The sequence below is a fragment of the Perognathus longimembris genome, chromosome 28 (genome assembly GCF_023159225.1).
Source record: "Perognathus longimembris pacificus isolate PPM17 chromosome 28, ASM2315922v1, whole genome shotgun sequence".
NCBI classification, from domain to species: domain Eukaryota; kingdom Metazoa; phylum Chordata; class Mammalia; order Rodentia; family Heteromyidae; genus Perognathus; species Perognathus longimembris.
Window position 1 is genome coordinate 57,741,953 of NC_063188.1, and position 17,047 is coordinate 57,758,999.

A 17,047-nucleotide genomic window follows, 5' to 3' on the forward strand; every position below is an offset into this window, starting at 1 on the left:
ATAAACATTACTATTGAAAATGAACAAAAGCATGTGTTGAAAGAATACATCATGGAAATTCTGAGAAGAATATATATACATATGCCACTGTACCAATATTTTTTTCATTATTTCCTTCTAGTCTCTATTCCATATATTTTTGAACATGTACTTCTGTAGTTGCAATGGAACTTGCTATTTTTGTCCTTCGTTCAAATTTAAATTTTATTTTTATTTTAGTTTTCATACCATTTTTATTCTCTATGCAAGTCAATTAAGTTGATGTACCAGAATTTCATTTCAAAAGTTATCATAAAAAACTCGAAGATCTCTCTCATTCTCTTCTAGGGACATTGCTAGAAGGAAGGAGAACACAGATGGGAATCATTAAGGCTAAAAGTCTGCAAATCTTTCCACAGCATAAAAGTCAAAATAGCCATGGTTTCCAGAGAAAAATGTTTCTATTCAACAACTACTTGTCTGTGAAGTTTCTTGTATAAGTGTCCAAAGTTCAAACATAAAACCCTGCTTTTAACTTTCTGTTCTTGCACAGTTTATCTCTCATTTATGCTCTGAGATAGGACTTAAGATGATACTGATGATCAATGCCATCCTGAATCAAAATGTATGCTTAGTCCTTCTGTTGGTTCCTAGGACATGTCCCCTGCAGTGTCCCAAAAATTTGGGTTCTCCAAGTTTACATATGATTTAGCCTCACCTCCGGTTTCAGCTCTTCATCTATTTATTGTTCTGAGGTCAGTCCATTACTTCATTGTTCCATTTATGACACAATTTTCCTTTCTTCCCTTTTTCTTCCTATTCTAGTATTCCTCAGATTGACTCCTCTGTTTTGGCCCTCTCTGCCTTGGTGTCTCAGGACATTTCAAGAACAACTCCCAACATTCCTGAGTCCTGAAAGATCAGGTACTGAGCTGTAATTTCCTGACTTCCCTTTACTAAATCAGTCTTCTCTCCAAATACTACTTTCATTTGACTTTTACTCCTATGCATTCTCGAGCTTTAAGGAACAATGAGAATGTCAGAGCTATAATGACCATACTCGTATAATCATAGATTCCACTCACAGTCAAGTCTAACGAATAATACTTTCAGTTTTCAGGACAAAATTCAAAATCGACATGGGAATTTTCATTGTAATTATAAATGTATAATTATGAACGCTCAAATTTGAATATGTTAACAGACATAAACAATGTTGACATTAGGGGCTGGGAATATGGCCTAGTGGCAAGAGTGCTTGCTTCATATACATGAAGCCCTGGGTTTGATTCCCCAGCACCACATATATAGAAAATGGCCAGAAGTGGCGCTGTGGCTCAAGTGGCAGAGTACTAGCCTTGAGTAAAAAGAAGCCAGGGACAGTGCCCAGGCCCTGAGTCCAAGGCCCAGGACTGGCATAAAACAAAACAAAACAAAAAACAATGTTGACATTGGGTCTAGGAAGGCATGACATGACCACTGTGGGGAGTTCAGGCTTCCTAAAGGAATTGTTTTGTTTTTCCTTTGAAATGTGACCTTTTGGACCAGGATGTGGTAAATCTCAGTGGTAGAGGTACATGATCTTTGGAGCCTTCCACAGGCTATACTGAATCCATTCTAGTTTCATTTGTTTCTTTTCACCTTCATATACTTAATTCCAGACCCATGTTTTATGTTTTCCATTTGGGATGTCATTTACTAATAAACTACTTTTGGGCGGCATTTTCCCAGGCTAAGCATTTTACATGCGTCATCTCAATCTTCATAACTGGTATCACAATTACCTGTTCCTACTATCATCTTTACAGATGAAGTAGCTGGCACTGAGAGAGATGAAAGAACTCAACAAAGGACACCAAAGCAGTTAATAAGAACTTTGGGATTTGAACCCAATTTAATCTCACTCTGGATTCTACCTTTTTAAATACCTTGTAATTCTATTGATCTCCATCTCTTAGGCCTGAATAAAATGGAAATCTATGCCTTAGTGAAGACCCAGTTTTTGTCTGTAAATCTTCGAATCTATGGTCCAGGAGGTCAGCTCTTTGCTTGAGGAGTGTGATTGTGAGAAATAGACAGTGACATTTGCCCTATCCTTCCTTTTTTATTCTACCGCTTTACATGTTCAGGTCTGAGAAAGCAAACAGCTGAAGAGGCTGCTAATTTCCTCCCATATACTTTGCCCACAATTAGGATCCACTGTCATCAAGTAAATGACAATTCCTTTGTCGTTATGTGGTTTCAACATTCAGACATGATTAAGTGAGGAAAATGTTTTCCTCAAACATGTGTTTTTTTTTAAGTAAAAGTAGAACTGTTAAACCATCTCCAGTATGCCTGTTATCTACATATCAGAACATACAATATAAAAATTGGAATAGAAGCCATTTGAGCATCTCTAGAATACAATTTAAAGAAGCATTTACTCTAAGATACTTAAATAATTCCTCTTTACCTCAGTTTCCTCATCTTTCGAATGCCATAACAATACTACCGACATCATGGAGATATTGCCAGGATTAAATTTATGAATATGTATGAAGTGACAAGCATTTACTAAGGGTTAACATTTATTATTATTCAATTTTTATATCACAAACATATGACATGTATGACACTATGTATGTATGTATGTATATGATTTTAACCAGTCTTGGGCCTTGAACTCACAGCCTGGGCACTGTTTCTGGGTGCTGCTCAAGGTTAGTGCTCTACCATTTGAGTCACAGTGCCACTTCTGGCTTTTTCTGAGTAGTTTATTGGAGACAAAAGTCTCACAGACGTTCCTGCCTGGGCTGGATTCAAACCGCAATCCCCAGATCTCAGCCTCCTGAGTAGCTAGGATTACAGGTGTGAGCCACCGGCACCCAATTCACTATATTTAAAGATATAAAAACACGTACTTGGGCACATAAGCCAAAGTAAATATGATTTTTCTCATCTATGGGGCCAGAAATTAATCTTCCAAGGTGACTCCAAACTAGGATGAATCCTCCTTATCCACACTGCCAGTCTGAGACAGCCACAGAACAATATTAGAACCTATCCAGGCTCTGCATTTATGGACAGTGGTTGCAGATGATGTGCTGGGTGGGCATGCCTGCATCTGCCACCACTTACTGAATATTTGCTCTGAATAATCTGTTATGCTTTTTGCAATCCCATGACCCCATGAGCCAATATCAGCTCTTTAGAGAATAATGCAAAAAGAAGTGTGCCTTTTATGCTACTGTAAGGCCAAGGTTGCAACAAGAACAAAAAAGCAGTGGTTCCTGCTTTTGTGCTACTGTTTTTTAAGATATTTAAATTATTTATATATTTTATGAAAACACACCCCAAGGCATTTTTTTTGAAAACCTAAAGTTTTGAGTGTTAACAAATACATGACATTGAAAGTCAGAAAATTTCAGGACTGAAACAGAGGGGGTAAAATAGAGTGCCTTCTCTGGCTTACTGCAATCAAGAGAAGCCACCTATTATGGAGAACCAATTTAGAAATCATTGAAAACACACCATTGTCCTTGAATGGAGGATTGCTACATCTTTTCTAGTCACTGTGGCGCTTTATCACAGTTATGACAGTCAAACAGGAAAGCAAATCATTGAGCTTTATGATTGACTTCCACATTATTCATTTTACATTGAATGATGCTTTGTGAAAAGCACAACCCCAAGCGATCATAAAATAAAGTAAGATTTTTTTTATCTGAACCTGAAAAGACCCACATCTGTTCGGTAACAGTATCAGAGACTGAAGAAACAAATTTGTACCCCATTTTACATGGAGTGAAATAAAATGCTGCATGTCTCTTGACTGTCTGCCAGAGTCATAAATGTTGGAGGCACTTGAAATACAACAAAGCTTCAGAAGCAGCAGTTAGCATCAAATTGTTTTTTACTGCATTCTTCCTCACTCTGAGGCAGAACAAAACAATCAGCTACCATTTGCCATTAAGCATAAGGCTGTAATCATGCACGCTGTTGTACGTAGAATCTGCTATAACAGTCATTGCCCTGTAATTCTGAGTGCATTAAGACAGATACACATTTGGAAAGATATGACAGGATATTCACACAGCAGGCCTGAGAGAGTTTGGTTTCTATGTGCAAGGCTGAACACAGAACTGGGAACTGTGTAATTTTTACCTTGTGCAATGCCTAACTAGGGACAGGCTACAAAGCAGATGATGTCATCACCAAAATGTATGGACTTGCTATATGAATCGATCAGTTAAATAATCTTTCATTCTTATGCTAGAATCTAGGGGTGGGGAGAAAGGCAGAGACAATAAAAGATTCTCAGCCAGATGCCGGTGACTCATACCGGTAACTCTAGCTACTCTGGAGGCTGAGATCTGAGAATCATATATACATATATGTATGTATATATTTCTTACCATAAAATATTTATATTGTTGTGCTTACTTTGACAGTACATATACTAAGGTAGAAATAGTACAAAGATAGTATGAACCCTGCACAAGGATAAATGTCTGAAGTGATACATATGTCCATTACCCTGATCACTACAGATCATTACAACAGATCATTACAAACTGTATATACATATTGAAATAACACACTATAGCTCATAAATATGTACAATTGCTATGCATCTATCAAAACAGATAATGTATTATTTAAAAGGCTTAAGCACTAAAAATTACATTCTTTTTTTTCAAATTTTTATTATCAAACTGATGTACAGAGAGGTTACAGTTTCATACGTTAGACATTGGATACATTTCTTGTACTGTTTGTTACCTTGTCCCTCATACCCCCCTCTCTCCTCCCACTTTCCCTTTCCCCCCATGAGGTGTTCAGTTCACTTACACCAAACATTTTTGCAAGTATTGCTTTTGTAGTTGTTTGTGTTTTTTTACCCTGTGTCTCTCAATTTTGGTATTCCCTTTCAATTTCCTACTTCTAATACCAGTATACACGGTTTCCAATATACTCAGACAAGGTTACAGAGATAGTGTAGGTACAACCACAGGAAGGTGATACAAGAACATCATCAATAATAGAAGCTACAGATACAGATGGGACGTTGAAAGTAGTTACAACTGTGGTATAACAATTGTTTCCATAACATGGAGTTCATTTCACTTAGCATCATCTTATGTGTTCATAAGGGTATAGCTATTGGGTTCTTGTGATGCTCTGCTATGACTTGCCTAAACCTGTACTAATTATTCCCAATAAGGGAGACCATAGAGTCCATGTTTCTTTGGGTCTGGCTCACTTCACTTAGTATAATTTTTTCCCAGTCCTTCCATTTCCTTACAAATGGGGCAATGTCATTCTTTCTGATAGAGGCATAAAATTCCATTGTGTATATGTACCACATTTTCCTGATCCATTCGTCTACTGAGGGGCATCTGGGTTGGTTCCAGATTCTAGCTATGACAAATTGTGCTGCGATGAACATTGTTGTGCTGGTGTCATTACTGTGATTTTGTTTTTGGTCTTTCAAAAATTACATTCTTAGATATACATATCATATGAATGAAATAAGAATAAATAACATAAAGAATTAAACCGTGTCATACAGATTATATTTGCCAATACTACTTCAAAGAACAAACACATCAGTGAGAGCTTAAAGTGGACTGGATAGGATCTTAAAGCTATAACAGAGAAACAGTTCCAGGCAATGAAAATAGGATGAATGGATGTGAGAAGGAAAAATCAACAGAAAGATAACTAACTGAAAATGAAGTTTAAAAAAAAAACACAATGTAGGGCTGTAGTCTCTTCCACTTCTTACTCTTACTCCTCTATTTCCTCCTCTTATCATCCTCCTCCTCCTCCTTCTTAAGAAAGAGTTACAGTCCTTCTGTATAGCCCAGGCCGGACTAAAACTCACTAATTAACGTTGCCCTTGAACTCTTCATTCTTCTGCCTCAGCCTCTTCTGTGCTGGGATTACAGGTGAGTGCCACTATATCTAACTATACCTATGGTTCTCAAAGAGTGGTGGTGTCCAGACCAGCAGCATATTTTGAGCCCTATCTATTATTACTAAATTAGAAACTCCAGGGTGAGGAGCAGGTGAAGCAAACTTTGTTTTAACAAGTGCTCCAGATGATTTTAACTTCTGTTCCAAACCACTGACAGAGAACTTACTGAAATACAGAAACAAGGTTGAAAGCCAGGCAGAGTATTCCCCTTGATGTAGGAGAAAATAGTGTCTGTAGACTTTGAAGAAAAGAGAGAATGATTATTGTCCCAATGGCTGACTAATGAGGTGCCATAGTTCAGAATAAGATGATTTAAGTCTATCCTTAGAGGCATCAGAAGTAAAGAGAACTCGTATGCTTGACATTGTGACAAACCCTTTGCATATGCTAATTAATTAAAACTTCATACAAATTTAGGATTGTAGTACTATTATTTGCATTTCACACATGAGGAGTCTGGGAAGTAGAGAGATTCTGGGTCTGAGGAGAAAAGTTATTAGGCCTTAAGACCTCAGATTTGATTTTGGTATCTTCTTTGTCCTGAACTCTTTACCATATCCTGAATGTACATACCTCTTGCAATTCACCCTCCCCACCTCAATTTCTGGGCTGCAGAGAGATATAGATGAGCTGGACGCTGGTGGCTCATGCCTGTAATCCTAGCTATTCAGGAGGCTGAGATCTGAGGATCACAGTTCGAAGCCAGCCTGGACAGAAAAGTCCCTGTGAGACTTTTATCTCCAATTAACCACTCAAAAACTGAAAGTGGCACTGTGGTTCAAGTGGTAGAGCGCTAGCTCAAAGCACGAAGAGGCTCAGGGACAGCACCCAGGCCCTGAGTTCAAGCCCCACAACTAACAAAAAAAGGAGAGATACAGAAAACTAGTATAAGATCTTGAACCTCATTACTAACTAATGAATTTAAAATAAAGTATTTTTGCTTTGGAAAGCTTTTCAAAATGTGAGAAATGTGGCCAGAACAGTTTCTAATTCAGTTCACTGTTGTTTGATTGAAAATTTTAATGTAGTACATAATTATCTCAATTATGGATATATGATAGATGGGTACATCTCAATATATAGATGATTCAGAGTTCATGTATTTTTAAATACTAATGATCACACTAGGATTTCAGAATATAAAAATAATACTATATGCAGGGGTCCACAAAGCCACCCCCAGGATCATCCATTAGCTAGAAAGATTCATAGGACTCAAAACACAGTTGTTACTTATGGCTGAAATTTATTATAGCCAAGTAATGCAGGGCAACATCAACAAAGACAAAAAGTGCATGGGGTAAAATCTGGAGAAACCCAGGCACAAATTCCAAGAGTTCCTGAAGGAGACTAACACAGGATTTATTTGATTCCTCCAGCATTAAATTGTGAAAAAAACAAGACATCAGAGAAGACATTATGTATGTATGTATGTATGTATGTATGTATGTATGTATGTATGTATGTATGCATGTATAGATGGATGGATGGATGGATGGATGGGTATGTATGTATTATTAGTACAGGAGGACTTATTCAGGACCTGAATGCTGTTTCTTAGCTTTTTTCTCAAAGCTAGTGAGCCACAGCTCCACTTCTGGCTTTTTGGTGGTTAAATGGAGATGAAAGTCTAGTGGATATCTCTGTTCAAACTGGCTTCCAACTACGATCATCAGATCTCAGCCTTATGAGTAGCTAGGTTTAGTGGCATGAGCCATCAGCAAGTGATTAAAGAGTCAATAATTAAGGTTTCTCTTAGGGGCTGGTCATATAGATACTGCTTTTTACATCCTGAGGTTCCATATTTCCAGAATGAGGCAGGTATTCAGCCTAGTGTTTGTTTGTACACTCTGGGCCAACTAAGCCACCTTAATAAGTTAGGAAATGATGAAAAGCCACCAGAAATCTAAATTCCCACATACAAACTAAGGCACAACCTTGTATGTAGATAACAGTCTCAAAACTGCTGTATTTAAGTCTTTTCTGCCAATGTGATAGGCTAGAATAGTAGAAGATTGAACAATTATGCCTCCTATCCAGTCTGGTTGTAAAGTCTTAGAGGCCTGGGTTGACTGCAAGCATTCAATGGCTAAAAGAAGTAAAGAGACAATGGTAACTCAACGTTGACATGCAAATTCATTCATAATTGCTTTCCACTCTGCTTAACAACTTGCCTGGCGCCTAAGGATATCTTTGGTTATCATTGTCTTCTCTCTGATTTATAAGAAGATTGAAATTACCCTGAAATAATGATCCAGATTGGTCTCTTTAGGACATTTTGTTAGATTTATGCTGCATGATCCCTCTTGTCAATTTGATTAAAGAATATGCAATGGAGTTTGAGGCAAAGGAAAATAGTTTTTTAGAGTTATTTTACACTAAATAACACATTTGCCCCAGTGAGTGGGAATTATGGTGATGGATGCTACTGAGCGTCTGATAAATGACACAGGTGGATGAAGGTATCTATTATTAGTGTGGTCCCACCTAGTGCATCATATCAGTCTTTGGGAGGCATTAAATATTGGGAAAATTGTCAACACTACCTGCTGTCACCAAAGCCATCAAAGGTAATTCACAATGCATGTTAATATCCATGTTATCCAATGATTCAAATCATAATTGTAGCTCCCACTTACAACACATTATTTCACAATATCCCCTTAGTGCACTCATACTCTTAGTCAACCAAAATGAGGCAATTTACCTGAAATATCCTTCCAAGCCACTGGTTCCTAAGTACAACACAAACACCAGAGAAAAAGGAAATGGATTTCATTATACAGTCCCAAATTGTTGAGCTGGAAACAAAAAACATTTAAGGTTAACTGGTTGGTTTAAAAATGAGGCAGTTGTGTCTCAGGGAGGTGAAGCAAACAGTCCAAGTTCACACAGTGCTGAGACTCGAGGTCAATTCTTTCATTTTCTAATTGGACACTCAATCTACCATGCGACAACACTGCTGCCACTCACTGGGCATATGTTAAAGGAAGCAAAGAGAAAGACACCCTTCCAAGAGACATGTTATTGACAACTCAGAAAAAAAGAGCATCACTGTTTCAAGCAAGAGCAGCAGCACTTGATTCTTTTTTTGTCCTTTCTTCTTGTATTCTAGGACCAGGGATAGAGAAGATCTGGCCCACAGGCCTTTTGGTACAGGAAGGGACATTTGCTTCCATATGTTCTTCTCATTGACTCCCTGAACTCAGCTGCATGTATTGATAATTTTGAATGGATCAAAAATTATATAATAAATATGTAAATGGCCCTTGGCTAAAAAAAGTACCCCATACTTTACTGAAGAAAAACATCTAAATATATCCACTTCTTCTCAAGTTTAGGTAACATATTCTCTTAATAGCTGAGGATGGAAGGTCATTTTTCACATGAGAATATATTCTTCTGAGAAAGGTGCCAGTGGCTGACACCTGTAATCCTAGTTAGTCACAAAGCTGAGGTCTGAGGATTGCAGTTTGAAGCCAGTCTGATTGGGAAAGTCCATGAGACACTTATCTTCAATTAACCAAGGAAAAGCTGCAAGTGGAGATGTGGCTCAAGTGGTAGAGAACTAAACTTGAGCCAAAAAAGCTCAGGGACCAAGCCCAAGTCCTGAGTTCAAGCCCCAGTACTTGTGCATGCACGTACATGTGTGTGCACATGCATGCACGTGAGTGCACACACACACACACAAAGAGTACATATCTCTGAAAAACTTTCCTTTATTAAAACAGTGACAGACACCCAAAAGACACTGTAAATACTTGCTGATGTAACTGATAGTGATTATTCTTGCCAATGACCCAACACAGAGTTTAGTATCTGCATCAGAAATGAAATAATGACTAAATAAATGTGATTTTAGATATTTTTTTACTCATGGACATTTGATGTAGAATACTTCTACTCAAACTATTTAAAGCAAAGATAGAAATAATTTTTGAACAGAAACAGCCATAAGGCTACTTACTTTTCAAGCTGGTAAATATTTTTAACTGTACTTCATTTATATTTATTTATGTTGATGGGTTAAACTTTTTTTCATTTCTTCATTGTCAAAGTGATATACAGAGGGGTTACAGTTTCATATGTAAGGCAGTGAGTACATTTCTCATCCAACTTGTTACCTCCTCCCTCATTTTCCTCCACCTTCCCCCCTCCCACATTTCCCTCCCCCCATGAGTTGTACAGTTGGTTTACACCATATAGTATTGCTGTTACATTGGTTTGTCTTTTTATCCCTTGTCTTTTAATTTTGGTATTCCCTTTCCCTTTTCTAGTTCCAATACACGTATATACAATATCCAAGGGGGTTAAACTTTTTGGCTAGAAGATTCTTATAAAAATATCATTGTCGGGGCTGGGAATATGGCCTAGTGGCAAGAATGCTTGCCTCCTACACATGAAGCTCTTGGTTCGATTCCCCAGCACCACATATATGGAAAATGGCCAGAAGGGGCGCTGTGGCTCAGGTGGCAGAGTGCTAGCCTTGAGCAGGAAGAAGCCAGGGACGGTGCTCAGGCCCTGAGTCCAAGGCCCAGGACTGGCCAAAAAAAAAAAAAAAAAAAAAAAATCATTGTCAGCTTATCTTCTTATTTACGTTTTTTGAGTGTATAACATTACTATTCTTTGAAAGTGTCAGACTCTGATTTACTTGGAATAGTCAAAAGAGTATTAGTAAGCAGGGAGTCATTAATTAAGGTTTTGTAGGGTGTGCATTTCCCAAAGCATCTAAAGAAAAGGGCCAGCCATTCACTGGTGGCTCATGCCTGTAATCCTAGCTACTCAAAGGGCTGAAATCTGAGGGTCATGGTTCAAAGCCAGCCCAGGTCATATGATTATATAAGATGAAGCTAAGCAAAATGAACTCCAAGAGATGGAAACGGGAGGATTTTATTTTTGTCGTTATGTTTAATGTACTAGGTGAATTTCCTTTGACGTACCCCCTGTGTTCATTGTATGTGATTTTGGTACACTGGATATTGTATATATGCTTATCTGAAATAGGGAAGGGAAGGAAAAATGAGGGAGGATGTAGCAAATATGGCAAGAAATGTACTCACCACCTTATTATGTAACTGTACTCATTCTGTACATCACCTTGTCAATAAAATTTAATTAAAAAAAAGCCAGCCCAGGTAAGAAAGTCTATGAGACTCTTATCTCTAACCACCAAAAAGCCAAAAGTAGAGCACTAACTCAAGCGGTAGAGCATTAGCTTTGAGCAAAGAATCTCAGGAACAGTGTCCAGGATTTGGCAGAAAGAGTCAATAATGATCCATAATTCTCATAACAAAAAATGAAATCACACATATTGTAGTTAGCAAAGGATTCCATGAATCAATTCACTTTCAAAGGACCATTATCCTGTTTTATGTTATATTTGCACTTTGAGACAGTGTTCTGCTAAGTAGCCTAGGCTGGCCTTGAACTTTACAGCCTCCTTTCTCAACCTCCCACCTATACCTGGCTGGACTCAAGACATTTTTTATCACACAATGGCTATAACTAATGAACTGGATTGTTTCACTAGTCTCTTTTAATTACCTGAAGTATAGAAATGAAATGATTAAAACTTTTCAATGGAAACATTTCAATAGAAACATTTTCTTTTACTTTACATGCTCTCAATTGCCCAGTTTTGAGGATAGACATAATATTCTTGATGGCACTGCACTGCAAAGCAGGATGTTAAAGCTTGTAGGTTAGTGTGTTTTCATTAATGTTGCTATCACATATGTAAATATCTGAATTTCAGGTTCACATATTTCAAGAGTTCTCTGTCATTGCACCAATGTCTCATGAGTACACTACTGATGAGATTTTACAGGGAGTATTTTTTTCTGCTTATGCTGCTAAGCTATTTCATGTATCTGTTAGCAATACTTCAAACATGCGGGTCTCAGTGAGGGCCATAGTGGTTGCCTCAGAAATATGAGGAACTTGAAGATTCAGAAAAGATTGACGTAGTTCTTCTCTATATATACATGTATTATATATATATGTATATATATATATATACATATATAATGAAATTTCAAGTAGCCATCAAGAAGAATAAAATTATGTCACTTGTAGGGAAATGGATGAATCTGGAAGACACCATAGAGTGAGGTAAGCCAGACTTAGAAAGACAAAGGATGCAGGTTTTCTCTCTTACATGGCTCTTCGACCCAAAACACAATTGCTCAGGTAACACACATAGAGGCATAGGTTTATATACACAGTTTCATTGACTAAAGTATAGTATAGGCAGGAATGACGTTCCATGCACAATTGGTGTGAAGAAGCTGAAACAAGATTGCAAGTGGGTAATGAGTACATTTCTTTTTGAACAGCGTCACCCTCTCCCTCACTCTGTTTTTCCCTTCCAACTCCCCTCACCCCCCAAGTTGTGTCATTCATTTCCAACATAGTGTCTAGTGAATATCACTTCTGAGTTAGTTCATCCTTATTCCCACCATTTCTGTTCTTCCCTTCCTACTCCCCAAATCAGATAAACTCACATACAAGACAAAGGGTACAGAAATAAAAAAAAAACAGAGACAAAGAGGGAAAAAACAGAAGGAGGAGGAGGAGGAGGAGGAGGAGGAGGAGGAGGAGGAGGAGGAGGAGGGAACTGCAAGCAGTACAATAAAAAACCCTCTTGTTTCCATATCTTGGAATTCATTTCCATAAGCTTCATTTTATATAATCATATGCACATAGCTATTGAGCCCTTGTGGTCCTCTCCTAAGAATAGCCTCTTCTGGTCTCACTATGTAAATGCTTAGAGTCCTGTTTAATTAATCATGTGCAAGTGTAATTTTATGTCTTCTACTATTCATTGGATTTAGTTGTAGATTTGTAGGCACATTCTAATTACTACAAATGAGGAAAACCATGCAGCTTACATTTCCTTAGTTCTGGATTACCTGACTTATATAACTATAACCCCTCTGTATATCACCTTTACAAGAGAAAAGAAAATAAGGTTTTTGCAATGCCTATGTGTCTCTAATTATATAAAATAATATTTATTGAAATGAACTCTAGGAACACGAAGTGAGATTTTTTTTCTTGTTTTCTTTTCTTTTTGTCTTGTTTGTTCACTCGTTCATCTTGTTTGTTCAGGAACTAGAGTTAAGAAAGGATTTCTCAGGGTTCTTTAATTAGCAGTCAAAAAAAGTGGGTATCTTAATAAATTAAGATTTGATTTAACAAAGGGAAAGCTGGCGTGAATTCATCAAGCCCTATGGAGTCAGGATGGAGATAGGCCGTTCGGTAGGACAGACCAATGGAGGCCTTTCTTTTGTCTCTTTTGTTTTCAGGTGAACTTTGGAAACCTGGTGGTAAAAATAAATGATTTGACTGGAATTTCTAAAACTGCCCCTTGAGAGGTACTAAGAATTGGAAAAGTTTTTTAAATGGTTAAAAAGTTTATTTATCTGATGTGATTCGATTCCTATGCTATTTTTGTAATTTGGATTTTAAAGGATATATATTAAACTAAAGGGGATAGAAGTAAACTCTCATTAACTCTATGTATGTAGGAAGAAATGGCAAAATGGGCCAACGTTTCTCACTAATTTATTGGAAAGCTGAATGGATAAGTATTACTAATTCTGTAATTGTAATACTTCCATTAAGGAAAAATTGTCATTTGAGTTCAAATGTCTTCATGCCATGCGGTAACTGGGACTGAAAAAAAAAAGAGGCTCTTTTTAAAACAAGAAGCCCAGAGGCAAAGGGCAGCACCTGGTTTCAGAATGCCTGTAAGCTTCAGAGTTTTTCCAATGCAGATAAAAGCTAAAGTGTTAGTGTTAAAGCAGAGGTTAGTAAAAAGGCTTTGAAAATCAAGAATACATTTCTAGATAAGAAATTTGGAAGTAAAATTGTCCTAAATGATTATTGCAAAGTGAGAAAAGGAGAATTATGGCTACCAAAATGTTAATTGCCATTCCAGCTTCTTTGTAGGATTTTGTAACAGTTTCCAGCAGGCCCACAGAGAAGCACAGGTGATTCCTACAAGTTTGTCAAGATGCAACATTGGCCCTTAATAAGTTCCAGGTAAGAGCATGCTTAAAAACTACTTCTGTGTGGACCACCTTGTTGCTTTTAATTGGAGTAAAGTGGCCTCTTGTAAGGCTCACTGATCTGAAATCTGCAGTTCAAAGCCAGCCCGGGGGCTGGGGATATAGCCTAGTGGCAAGAGTGCCTGCCTCAGATACACAAGGCCCTAGGTTCAATTCCCCAGCACCACATATACAGAAAACGGCCAGAAGCGGCACTGTGGCTCAAGTGGCAGAGTGCTAGCCTTGAGCGGGAAGAAGCCAGGGACAGTGCCCAGGCCCTGAGTCCAAGGCCCAGGACTGGCCAAAAAAAATAATAAAATAAAAAAAAAAAAGCCAGCCCGGGCAAAGAAAGGTCCCTGTGAGAGTCTTCATCTCTAATCAGCCAGCAGAGTGCTGGGAACAGAGTCATGAGTCGCTTTGAGGCTCAAAGTGGTAGGGTGCTAGTCTTGAGCTGGAGAGCTGAGGGACAGCACTCAGGCCCTGAGTCTAAGCCCAGTGAAAAGTCACTCCTCCTGGAACAAAAGTGATGGAGCATCCAGAGGCAGTAAGCCACTGCTTGGATGATGGTGTCAGATCCTAGAGTCACTCCTGTTTGGCCTTTCAAAAGTTAATCAGAGCCGGGAGGTCCTAGAAGAATAGTTCACAAGCATGCCTTTCTAATGCCCATGTCTATCTACTGGGCAGGAACTTGCCAGTCATCTGTGGTAGAGGGTAGTAAGTAGAGGGTAAGTTTATCAAATGGGAGGATAGTTTAAAATCCCAACCCCCTACATCTACTCAAAGCCCTGACTGGCAGTGAGAATTTTAAGCTGGTACACCTGTTCAGGAAAGAAAGCTTGTAGACCTGAGATTGTGTCCTTATTGAGATCTGTTAAAGGCCTGCAAAGGTAATGTAGGCATTTTTTAGGTCATCAGAAATCAGTTCCCCAGCCAGGAAAGAGCTTTTACAAACTAGAATGTTAAAAGGCACAAATTTGTAAACCTGAAGTCACCTATCTGGGCTTCATATTAAGAGGGCAAGCATTGGCTGTCGGATGCACGTAACGAGACTGTGCTGAAAATCCCTGTGCCTAAGTCAGCCAGACAAGTCAGCGAGTTCCTGGGAACAGCATGCTTTTGCCGGCTATGGATACCTGGGTTCGCTGAGATGGCCAAACCTCTATATGAAGCCACCAAAAACCTCCCAGAATTTCATTGGACTGAGCAGATGCAAAAAGCCTTTGAGGCAATCAAGAAAAGCCTTCTGGAAGCCCCTGCCTTAGGCCTACATGACGTGAATAAACCATTCACATTGTTCGTGGCTGAAAATAAAGGTATAGCAAAAGGGGTGCTCACCCAACCAATTGGACCTTTGAGACAGCCAGTCGCCTACTTGTCGGGTGGCCTCCGTTCTTAAAGGCCATTAGAAACAAGCAGGAGATTTTAAGCCTCATCGGGCCCTATGGGAACCAGCAAAAATTGCCATTATGCACTGTCCAGGTCATCAAAAGGGAGTTGATTTAGTGACTAGAGGGAATAATCTGGCCGACCAGGCAGCCAAGGAAGCAGCCCTCCAGCCCAGAGCAGAAGTAGTGACTCTAGTAGACCCAGGGCCACGAGCTTTGCCTCCTGTGCCCCAGTATTCCCAAGAAGACTTGGAGTGGATAAAGAAAATTCCCATGGCCTACAAAACCCCTGGACAGAGAAAGAAACAATGACTGGTGGAAAACTTGTAAAGGGAAACTTATCTTGCCACAAGGGCTGGGTAAGGGGATCCTTAAGAGAATCCACTGAGCTTCTCACATGGGAACCCGTAGAATGCAGGACTTGCTCCGACACTCCAAAGTGAAAATTAGACCAGGAGATCAACTTATTGAAGATATTGTTAAAAATTGTAAGGCCTGTCAGCTCACCAATGCCCCCAATCAACAAGTTACTAAAGGAGCTCGCCTCCGTGGGGATAGGCCAAGCGTGTATTGGGAAGTAGATTTCACAGAAATTAAACCTGGAAAATTTGGATACAAATATTTGCTAGTTTTTGTAGATACCTTTTCAGGATGGGTTGAAGCTTATCCAACAAAGCATGAGACCGCGAATGTAGTGGCTAAGAAGATCCTGGAAGAAATCCTACCCAGGTATGGCTTCCCATCCACCATTGGGTTGGACAATGGACCGGCCTTCACTTCAAAGTAAGTCAGGGAATAGCTGCTGCACTGGGGATGGATTGGAAATTGCATTGTGCTTATAGACCCCAGAGTTCAGGACAGGTAGAAAGAATGAATCGGACTCTAAAAGAGACCTTATATAAATTGTCCTTAGAGACTGGCGCAGACTGGGTGTCACTCCTTCCTTTTGCTCTGCTTAGAGTAAGAAATTCTCCCTATCAGCTTGGCTTTACTCCTTTTGAAATAATGTACGGGTACCACCTCTCCGCCCTCCCCCCGCACATTATCCCTAACCTTCAGACTGAATTGCTTGCTGATTTGGATGATGCTGAATTTTTGTGTAAACTTGATTATTTGCAGCTCCCGCACAAGAGTATGTGGCCCCAACTTAAGGCATTATATGATTCCGCTTCTGTCCCTATCCCCCATTTGTTCAGACCAGGGGACTGGGTGTTCGTCCGTAGGCATAACCTCAAATCCTTAGAACCACGGTGGAAGGCACCCTATGTGGTGCTACTGACTACTCCCACTGCCCTCAAGGTAGACAGCATCACCACTTGGGTCCACTGCTCCCACGCCAAGCCAGCTGACCCCTTTGCCCTGGACGAAGACTACTGTGGTGGAACATGGGAGGTCTCCAAGCACCCAACTCAGCCGCTTCGCCTTCGCCTCAAGAAAAGAAAGTTAGATTGAATATTGTTGTAATTTTCTTTTTGCCTTTCCTTGCTACCCTGGCTAATGTTGATGCTATTTTGGCAGCTCACTCCAATGTGGGGTGACCTCCTTATTTTAGCAACTAGCAGGAGTCCTGTAAAGTCCCATGCAAGTAAGAAGGCATTGGTAGTTTTGGGCTTGCTCAGGAATACGGGTATAGCCACCCGACCCTTAGAGCACAGATGAGAAGTTTACCA